Source organism: Nicotiana sylvestris, chromosome 8 (genome assembly GCF_000393655.2).
Source record: "Nicotiana sylvestris chromosome 8, ASM39365v2, whole genome shotgun sequence".
In the NCBI taxonomy this organism is placed as follows: domain Eukaryota; kingdom Viridiplantae; phylum Streptophyta; class Magnoliopsida; order Solanales; family Solanaceae; genus Nicotiana; species Nicotiana sylvestris.
This window is the reverse complement of record NC_091064.1, coordinates 202,814,882-202,824,935: the sequence shown is the minus strand read 5'-3', so window position 1 is coordinate 202,824,935 and position 10,054 is coordinate 202,814,882.

Below are 10,054 nucleotides of genomic sequence, written 5' to 3'. Positions count from 1 at the left end.
AATGATGTGACAGTAAAAGAATTATCTAAGCAATTAACAAAAATGGGAACTAATTTGATGAATGGTACTCACCTTCACGTGAGATGTATGGCTCACATCATGAATCTTGTGGTCCAAGCACCTTCATCTTCAGATTGTTCTTCATTGGACACTTCGACTTCCGGGCTTTCTGGAAGTCAAGCGAGCACCCAAAATATAGGACTTTTAGAATCACTCGTGCAAGATATAAAAAAATATAAAAGTGGGAGTGGAGTTGTTGATACTAGAACAGAGTTAGATAAATATTTAGGTGAAGAAACCGAGAAAGACACTAAAAAATTTGATGTTCTTCTTTGGTGGAAATTGAACTCAGCTAGATTTCCTATTCTTGCGGAGATGGCTCGTGATATATTAGTTATTCCGGTTTCAAGTGTGGCATCCGAATGTGCATTTAGTACGGGAGGACGTCTTCTTGATTCATTTAGGAGTTCATTAACTCCTAAATTGGTGCAAGCTCTAGTGTGTCTTCAAGATTGGCTTCGAAATGAAAAATTAAAACAACCCATTAGTGTTGAGGAAGATCTTGATAAAATCGAGCAGCTTGAACAAGGTAATAATATTGTTACTATATTTGTTGTATATAAGTGTTGTTGATATGCTTCTATTTATCGCACGACTCATTATTTTAATTTTTTTCCCCAGATTTAGCCAACAATGGAAAAGACCCTTCCGTAATTGACGTGTAGTGTTAATATATTTGGTAAGATTATTCATCAGCAATTCTTTTTCTGAAACTCTTCATTTCTGTGCTTTACATTTCCATTAGTCAGTTGTGTTGGTTTTGGTCAGAAAGATTTGTTGCAAACAACACAAAAAGTCTAATTCAGAAGAACCATTTTGGTTATCTAACTGAAATGCAATATCTGGTTAAAGCTTCTTCACTTCTGTGATTTGCATTTTCTATTAGTCAGCTGGGCATGTACTTGGTAGACTAATTTCTAGAATGTCAATTCTAAATTTCCAGAGTTATAAATGAACATTTGTTGTTTGTGCCTGACATGCTCTTGCATCTTAATGATTTTTGTGATGTAGGAGGACCTTTTGGAGTTGCAAGACGAGAAGCTTACTTCAACTATGAGAGAACAACAACAACGGGCACTTGAGTTTTGGGAGTTGCATTAATGTTTAGCATTCTGCAGTACCCCTCAAAATAAAGCGTCTTGCTCGGGTATTTTGTAGTAGTATTAAGTACTTTTTCCGCACAGAATGGAAGTGGTTTTTGTTAAATGGTTGGGCGCAAAGTTTTGTTTCTGTAAGTGGTCTTGAATGTTGAACTATTGGATTGGTTACGAAGTTTGTCTCTGTAGTGTTTCCTCAGTTTTATCCAACACTGTTTATTATTAATGCTTTGTATTGTTGTGGACTTGTTTATTCATTAATGCAGCTATTTAACAGGATCAACTATTAATACTTACTTACTGCATATCAACTGAAGTTTGATATGCAGTAACTAGTGGGGCTTATAGCAAAATTTGGCTAAGCTGAACTTGACCAACTCTGGCAAAGCAAATTGAATACATCATATTGCCTCTGAAATGTTTTTTTTTTATGGCAATTCATTATTTCTAAGACGAGGAGAATGGGAGATATTTAGTGAATATGTATGTTAGCCGTTAGGCCGATAAACCGCCCGATAAGAGCTAAACCGATACCAATCCGTCTGATATCTTATCGGGTGGCTAACGGATTAATACATTTAAAAGCCGATAACCGTTAAGTCAAACCGTTAAGAGTAAAAAGCCGCCCAATCCGCCCGATAAGCAGCCTTACCAGCCCCTACCTCAGTCGCAGCCCCTATCCCTGGTAGTGGCTGCAACAAGGGGCTCTAGCTCTAGCTCCTGTCCTGCTATAGATGTTGTGCATGTTCTCACTATCTGCGAGAGAACAAGAACCAAAATTCAAATTATCTACCATCCAAAGTCCAAGCTAATCCATCGCTATATTTACTTCAACACCAACACAAGTTATTAAATTAAATTCCTCTCATATTTCATCAATTAAATACGTGATTGGGCTTTTAATAACGTCAAAATAGTCTGGGGTTTTTAAGAGAGAACTCCTCCTTTCATAGGAGCTAAATACGTAGCCTCCAAAAATACTATAGTAGATATAATAATCTCCTCCACTTATTTTCAAAGTTTGGCTCCAAGAAAGAGTTGTGGTCAAGTTTTATTTCATAGGCACATGCCTATTTTGATAGTCTCTCTACCCCAGGGTAGGAGTAAGGTTTGCGTACACACTACCTTCCCCAGATCCCACTAAGTGGGATTATATTGGGTTGTTGTTGTTGTTGTATGCCTATTTTGATATGATGGACCCCACATACACAACAATTAGGTTAAGTTTATAAATCTTTATATATTTATTCATTTAAATCCATCTCAAGCTAATATTTTATTATAAAAATTCATCGTAAATTGGTTAGTTTTGTGTTTTTTTCGGTCCAATGGAATCCTCTTTTTTATTTGGACTAAGGATTGACAATAGCAAGCTCTCGCAGAGAGTTTAAAATAGTCCGAATTCTGAAAAAAAAAAAAAACATTCATTTTAATAGTAGAGTGAGTGTAACTTATAAACATCGAAAATATTTTTTTATACTATAAGGTTATCAAAAGGATCTCTATATGTAATCTTTCACAAAAAGTAAGATTTGTAGTCTCTAAAATAAAACAAGTTACATATTAATTAAGGTAAATGTGACTTGATAGTAAAGGCAGAAGCAGGATTTTCACTAAGAGAATTCAAAAATAAAAAAGTAAACACGCGAAGAAGCTAAGGAGATTTAACATCTAATATGTACATGAAAAAAAAAATTATAATCATATATACATAGTGTAATTTTCCATGAGGGAATTCGGCTAAACTACCTTTCGCAGCTCCACCCCTGGCAGATAGTACAAAAATTATTTATATTGTTAGTGGATATTAGTTAAAGTCTTTAATTTATAGTGGTATAGAACAATATTATCTACATTAAGTGATGTTAAAACATTAATTTAAAAATAAAATGTTTTAATATGCATGAGAAAATAACCATGCCAGGAAAATAAAAAGATTTTCATGAATTGGGCTGATTCCACCCTCTTTATAAATAGTAATATCTCTCCCTTCTTCATTCTTATAACAAACAAAATCTACTAAGAGCTGTTAGAAATAAACAAACGAGAGAAAATATTACAACTTCTTTTTAACTAATTTTCTGAAGTAAACATGTCGATCTCAGCTTCTTATCTGAGATTTTGGCTCACTGCTCCAGCAAATCTATCTCCTAAGTTCCTTAAAATTAAGCTCTGGATTACTACTCTATCCTTTTTCTTATTAGTATTAAATGTTTTTTTCGTAGTAATTTGATGCATAAAATACTTTTCAACTACTTTTTCACATGGATAAGTCTGTTTTCAAATTTAGTTAGTACTTATTTCCCCCTAGTAATTTTTTTTCTTCTGTACCAAAAACCAGTGTTGATTTATTTTTATTGTAGCAAAAATAAATCTTTTGTTATGTTGACGAGTACGTCTTTATGTCAAGTTTCTTTTGTTTGAGTAAATTTTTCTCTCCGAAAAGATAATCTGTTAGCTTTGCATAAATAGTACGACGTACTATAACAACAACAACAACAATAACAACAAAAAACTCACTAGATTCTCACAAGTAGAGTCTAAGGAGGATATTGTTTACGTAGATCTTATACGAGTACCACTACGTACGTACTACAAGTATGTACTTCTCTGTCTCATATTATATGTCGTGTTTCTCTTTTACACGCCCCTTAAGAAATATTAATTAGAAAAGAGATTGGACTATTTCACCCTTATGTATATCTTAAGATATAATCTCTCTTCATTAAATATTTATTCTATTTATGTGTTATCTCCATCTTCAGCAATAAGTATTACTAAGGGTAAAAAAGGAGAAAATAATTAATTTTGTCTTGAACTATTAAAATGACAAATAATTTGATACAACTATTTTTAGTAACCACGACTGTTAATATGAGATGGAGGGAGTACTAATCTCTATATGTATATAAAGCTAGGCATAGACAAGGTGTTGTGGCATCTCTATATGACAAGTATTCCTATTTATCTTTTTTCTGGGTTTTTTTGCATTTTTCATTTATTTCTCTCCTTTACTCTATATAAAACCTGCTAACGTAAATAGCCACTTACTTTGCCTATTAAAGCTCAAAAATTCCAATAAAGTCTGATAAAAACTGATGTCTTTGTCAATTAAAAGCCCAATTATCGTTTGATCTTTATTGTCTTTACAAAAAGTAATTACTCTATTAATTATTGTGTATAATAGTGGAGATTGTTAATTCGTTGTAATTACTAACTCCATAGAATAAAGTATAGGCATGAACTTTCCAGCTTTCACATTCCAAGCCATTTCTTTGTGCATTAAACAAGATTAATCAAATTTCTCTCACCCATAATCCTTTCATCCCTATAATTAAATTCATCACAACCCCTAACCTCAATTATTTCATTATTTGAATTTCTTCACTTCCAGATATTGTGATGGCTCAAGAGTCAAATTGACATTCTCAAGACAATCTCGATTAATGCCGGTATTGTCGTTAAATTTTGACTCAAGAGCTTTACATAAGAAGGCAGTCTCATTTGCATGTTTGCAGTTTTAGAAGCTTTTTTGCTGTAACTGACTATGTAATTGAATTTACCACTGTAAAAGTTATCATGATATCCTTCATATGCATTTGTTTGTTCATACCTTCTTCTATTTGTTTAATGCACTAGCATCATCCTATATGTAAACATAGTTGTGATGTTATATTTTATATTTCTTTCTTTGTGCCCTTTATTTTAAAGTTTTGTTATAATTTTTATTTCAGAGAAATAGAAAAATTGTCAACCTTATGAAACAAAAGTGTCCACAATTCATACTAAGAAAAAAATCTTAGCGGAAGGAAAAGGTTGACACCGTCTCATGTTTACATCCCCCTAATTTCACATTACTATTATTTTTTTCTTTTTTTCATTACTCTCTTAATTTCTCTTTTCTTATTCAAGTTTACATTCAAATGGTTGATCATATTTAGTTAGGAACGTTGAAAACTCTCTATCAAAGAATTTCCTGTAGGATGGATGTTAAAACTTGATTTTTCTTTATAAAGAACTATGACATTATCATATAAACCTATTTTAATTTTTTTCAATAGTTTATACATATTCAATAGATTTTAAAGACAAATATAGGGTGGGTTCGGTCGAACCCGTTGGCGACACTCTCGCTCCGCCCACGTGTACGATGTTACATTAATTATGTTACTTATATATAACAACATATAATTCATTCACACTAGTAATAAGTAGCTTGTGTTTGGCTAATTAATTTGAGCAGCACTTTTGATCAGTAATTCGTGTTTGATCAAGCTTTTAAAAACTGCTTCTAAGTGTATTTTTCTCGAAAGTGTTTGAAGAGAAACTACTTTTTTCTGCTTCTCAAAAACTACTTCTGCTTTTACTCAAAAGCATTTTTTTTCCTTTTAAAAGCTTGGTCAAACACCTCAATTTTTTTAAAAAAAAGTATTTTTGGCTAAAAAAATTACTTTTGGCACAAAAAAAAAATGTTTGGCCAAACATACTATTAGAAACTTTCATAAGTTACATTATAAAGGTAGGGTGTTCAAATTTTGAAAAAGTAAATACAACTTTTTTTGATAATTGGGCGTACCGAATGGTACAAATCAAAACTAACATAAAAGACTACACAAAAGAAAGTCTATGAGACGCCAAATTTAATTTGTTGTATCTGGTACTTTACGAAAATATTTCGTTAACCTATTGAGGCTTCAAACTAAAATACAAGAAGTTAGGTAGAAACTATGTGTTTGTATATATACACACACTAACTTAAATTTTTCATGTAATTGATAAGTGAGATCATTAACTTAATTTTTTTTTATTGATTTCATACTACATGTTCTGTTTAATTTTACGTATTAGAAGAACACCGTCAATAAATAGTGTTAGTGTCTGTGACGATACATCCCATTTCATTGATCAATTAAATAAATGTAGTATATCGATGTAATTTGCCACTAACAAACTGTTGGGAATAAATTTCCACATAAATAATAGATACGGTAATTAATAAGATCAATAAAAAAGTGACAACGATACCAAAAATTTTACGTGGAAAACTCTTTTGAATAAGGGATGGACCCCACACAAACAAGGCCTAACAAGTTGCATTTTCTGGGGTTTTTGAATAGGAATGTCGTTTATCAAAGAGAGTCTGAGCAAGATTGGAGATGAAAATGCAGAGCACATGCCTATCGGATTTGAAGTTGCATTTCCTTCACTCATTGAGATTGGCAAAAAATTAGGCATAGATTTTCCTTATGATTCTCCCGTCTTGCATGAGATCTATGCCAGAAGAAAACTAAAGCTCACAAGGTATGAAACACAATTTTTTTTGGAAAAAAATTAGCTAGCGTTTGGTTATAGATTCTCAAATTTGTTTTGAAAAATTTGATTTGGGTGAAATTTGGTTTGAAGATGAAAATGTGTTTGGACATACGTTTCCAAAACATATTTCCCAAATTTATTTTGGAAAATATGTGTATTATTAGGGATTTGGCCCAAAACCACCTATTTGGCAAAATCTATATTGAGCTGATTTTGGGATTTGGTTAAAATATAGGCAAAATTTATATTTTGGCAAAATCTATATATGCCAAACAGGTCCTTAGTGTCCAGTAAGACATCGCCATAAAAAATGAGATGCCGACAAAATTAATTATGAGAAAAAGTAGCTCATGAACTTGAATTGCCTAGGCATTATCACCTTTCATACTTCTAAAATAACTTTTTAGTGATAGAAAAGGTGATGGAATTTACTTTCCATGTATGTGAACAGAGACGACCCAAGATTTGAATGCACTTTTGGATTAAATCAAATTTTATTTTATATAGGTTGTCCATTATTAATATAGTATTATTTTCTAAACTAAATGTATATATGAAAGTTTTGCCGACCAGCAATCCCTTTCTGACTTTCTGTATAATATAGATTTGTCTCTGTACGTGAGTAATGATTACATGTGCATGCAATAGGATCAGGGGCGAAGGTACGTAGCCTTAAAGTGGTCAACCGACCACCTTCGTCGAAAAATTATATTGTATATATAAGTAAAATATTAAATTTAATGGTATATAATATATATTGAACATCCGTTATTAGAGATTCTTTTTTTACTTATTTTAAATTTAAACACCCTCAATGAAATTCTTGGCTTCGCCACTAAATAGGATACCGAAGGACATAATGCACAAAGTGCCGACGACGTTACTCCACAGTTTGGAAGGAATGCCAGATCTGGACTGCCTTTGCACTTATGCAAACTCAAGATAATAATTGCCTCAACTATCTGGCAAATGTTGTTGATAAGTACAGTGGCGGAGGTAAAAGAATTTTTACATTATTAGTTCAAATTATCAGTTCAATTTAATTAACCTATTATGCAGGTTAGATATTTAATTAATTAATAGTTTTCTTTTCACTAATCATTCAGTGTATCCGGTGGACTTATTTGACCATATTTGGATCGTTGACCGGTTGGACAGACTCGGGATTTCTCGTTATTTTAAGACGAAAATAAAGGAATGCGTTGATTACGTCAACAGTAGTATTAAGCGTTTGTTTGGGAAACCACCTTGTAATTGAATTTGGATGTAATTGACTGTAATTGCACAATTTTAATATAAGACTAAGTAATTATATAATTGGTTGTAATTGAGATGATGTAATTACCCCCTCTAATTCTTAAGAAGGACTAAGAATTACTGGTAATTACAATATTATTTTTTTAAACAAGTGGAGGAATATAAAGACTGATTAGTTTTTCCAATCTTTTCTACTACTACTAGTCTTTTTAATACTGACTTGTGGAATATTATACATATGATTTTTGGTATTTTAAATATTGGACAAATGAAGAAATCTGCTGGGCTTTTAGACTTTTACGGCTGCATGGCCACGTGGTTTCTGCTGGTTAGTATCAATCTATACTAGTATAATATATGTCTCGTTTACGTAAGAGATATAATATATAAGTACTCCTTTGGAATTGTCTTGCTTTATCAATTGCATACTTATACTTTGCGAAAATCCTATGATCTTTTGTATTTATTTTTAGTAAAACTATAGTATTTCTTTTTGAACTTAGGTGGCACTTCTTATGTTATGCACTTGATGCATGCGCGTAAAGAGTTCCAAAATGGCAATTCTTTTTCTTTTTCTCCTCATCACCTCTTTTTTTTTCTTTACCTTTTCAATTTTGACTATCTTGCTATCTGCCATTGCTTCAAGGAATATCTGAATTTTATATATCACATGAATTTTTCGATGAAATTAGAGTCACCAATTCGATTGTTATTCTTGGAGTATACACAAATTTTCTGGGCCTTCAACTTCTTGAAAAATTTCATGTCATTTTTTCAGGACTTTCTTTGAATACTCAGCGATTCCATAACGAAATCTTGTAAATAAACATGAATAAATACGAATATATAAAGAAGCAAAGAAGAAAAAAGAACAACTATTTTCTTCTTCAAAGGCTTAAGGATTTTGTGCATACGGCGCTTCGATTAAAAGGTGGTTGGAAAATGATAGAATAGTAGTAGTGAAATCTTTGAATTTTTGGATTTTATGGTGATGATTTTGATGGTGATTTTAATCTTCAGAATTTAGTTTGGTTATAGTTTTGTGATGATTTTAGTTTTCAAATTCTAATTTGGTGGTAATTAAGTTGTGTTTGATTGTGGACCGCTGATGGAGAAAAAAGAAAAAAGGAAAAATAATGGAATCATACTGAAATTTATGGCTAGAGATATCGGTAAACTTAAAATGGAATCATACTGAAATAAAGTTTCACTGGCTAAAGAATCATTTAGATTTTTAGATAGCCGATTAAAGTAAATTTTAAATTAAGGATAATATCTTCACTTGCATCATTATAAATATAATCATTATTGAATTATATATAAAGTTTTAGAAATTGAAATTTCAAAATAGAAATACTTTTTTTTAAAATAATAACATACCAAATAAGAGTTCGAGTCGTAGTAAAAGAATCGCGTTGTAACCAAAAATCATGCATATTGTGTTAACCTTTATGCTTTGCCATAATTACGAGTTATTATTTCGCTTTGTGACTATTTTTAGGTTCCAATGACATTAATGAGAATGGTGCAAAAATAAAATTAGCAATACGTGATTTAAAAAATATTAGTCTTTTTTCATATAGTGTTTCTTAATTAATAACTAACTATTATCTATAAATATCTAGAAGGTTTAAATTTTCAGGTTATTTACTTATAATTCGTATAGCTCCAATATTTAACATGGTTAATATCAAATATCAAAATAGAGTCATATTGGGAAAAAAAAATTACTGGCTGAAGAATTTTTTTAAATTTTTAGATAGCCGACTAACATGAGTTTTGAATTAAGGATAATATTACATTATTATAAAAATAATTATTATTGACAAATAAACACACCAAATAAGAGTTAAAATAGTAGTAAAGAGTCAAGGAGTATCCAAAGTCTCATTCATAGTCTATTTTTAGTATGAGTTATTTGAGAAATGGTTGACATTTTCAATGCAGTGTTTTTTAACTAATATTCAATGATTATCTATATTTATCGAGAAGGTTTAATTTTTTAAGATTATTTATATATTAATCCAAATAACTCAAATGTTTGACATGGTTAGTTTCCGTGCATCCACGTGGGATACTAATACTAGTAAAAAAAAGAAAGAAAAGGAAAATAAAAATAAAAATGATGTGGCATCACGTAATTAGTGCGTGTGTTTCACATATATTTGCGAAACCGGTGCTTTTCAGAAAATGAGGTATCGTAGTATCCCTTTGAATATAAGTGTGCAGCTGATAATAAAGTTAGACAACTCCAGGGGTAACTATATTGTAGTATCTCTTTAAATAAACTAAGTACATAATTACCATGGATTTAACTCATAAACACG